This window comes from Callorhinus ursinus, unplaced genomic scaffold (assembly GCF_003265705.2).
Source record: "Callorhinus ursinus isolate GAN/ISIS: 27379988/994484 unplaced genomic scaffold, GSC_fseal_2.0 scaffold94, whole genome shotgun sequence".
Lineage (NCBI taxonomy): Eukaryota > Metazoa > Chordata > Mammalia > Carnivora > Otariidae > Callorhinus > Callorhinus ursinus.
In genome coordinates, this window is record NW_027397156.1 from 1,996,896 (window position 1) to 1,998,625 (window position 1,730).

Genomic DNA, 1,730 nt, shown 5'->3' on the forward strand with positions numbered 1-1,730 from the left:
AGAGATTTTTGGGTAGTGAAAATACTCTGTATGATATTATAATGATGGATACATGTCATTATACATTATCCAAGCCCATTGAATGTACACCACCAAGACTGTACCCTTAGATAAACTATGGACTTTGGGTGATTATGATGTGGTCAATATAGGTTCATCCTTGGTTAAAAAAAAAAAAAAGTACCGTTCTGGTGAGTGATGTTGTTAATGGGGAGATTGTGTATGTGTAGGAGCAGGAATTATTATGAGAAATCTTTGTACCTTGCTGTCAATATTATTGTAACACTAAAACTGCTCTTAAAAAAATAGTCTTAAAAGTTGAACAGATAACGACATGGCACATAATAGAACATATGTGGACTCTGGTTTGTTCCTCATGTTTTTCTTTTTCTTCCCTCTTTAAATTGATAAGACTGGACTCATTAATTCTTTGGTTCTTTCAAACTTTGGATGTTTTATTATGCTTTTGATTCCTTCTCCTCACTTTTATGTATCATCTCTTCCATTATTTTCTTCTTCTTTACTTTTTCCTCTGCCTCTTCCTCTTTTTTTTCCTCCTTCTCCCTCCCCCCATCTCCTTTCTGTTTTTGCTTCTCACTTGCTACCATAAACCAAGCCATGTGGACGATAAACTTTTGAGTTTAAAGTCCCTTCCACTCCAGCAGTCTACCAGTCCTGTGATAGTCTCTTCGTTTATGTTCTCTTTTTTTCTCACTTTCTCCTCTTTCCATTGCTTATAAATTACTTAATTTCCCTAGGCCTCAGTTTTTCCATCTGGAAAATAGAAACAATAACAGATTGTTATAAGCATCAAATGAGTTAAGTAAACCTCTTCATTCAGCACCTAACCCAACGATCTCCAAGATGTCATTAACTTTATTCTTATTTGACCCTCTGCCAGCCCAGTATGAGGTGTAAAACACTAAAGAAATGTTAGTCGTTTACTATTTTCCCTAAAGTATCATGGTAACATGGAAAGCTGGCTTCGGGCTTGAAGAGACCTGAGTTCCAGTCAAATCTCTAAATTTTTATAAGCATCAATTTCTTTATCTCTGAAATGAAAATTAATAACAGATGCCTTCCTTACACCTAGGGATTTTTGGCTCCCAGGAATTAAGAGACTCAATATACAGGAAAGCCTCGCTCTACAAGTATTATGTAGTCATGATAAACCGTGTCCTGGAGTCACACTGGGGGTGCAGTATAGTTATGAGGATTCAGTGGGATACAATTTCAAAAGATGCCTGACCAACAGTAAGCACTCAATACATGGTACCTATTATTACTTCCTTTACTTTTTCTACTTCTTTCTTCTTGCTCCTCAAAAAAAGTAGTGGTTAAAATAGCCCGGAGATCCCTGACGCTAAACTTCTATGATTGATTCTTGTCTCTTTCCTATCTCTCCTCATTTCCTTCCCCCCTTTTTCCCTCCTCCCTCTCTCTTTCCCATTACAGCTTTCCTGTCGCCTCAGGCACCCTGTGCAGCCCGGATCTCTAGATTTGGGGCAGCTCTGAGCCGACACCTAACCACCCGGTACCCGCAGGACATGTGCTCCCTCTGCATTTACCTTCCAGGGCTTATCTGTCAATAAAGTTTTATTGAAACAGAGCAGAAAAAAAGGCGTCCGTCATTCTTCCCCAACAGCCAATCAGAGAGTAGAATGACGGGCGCTTGCAGCCGCTTCAGCCGTCGGAAGGCGGGGGAGGGGCATGGCCCGCCCGAAACAGGC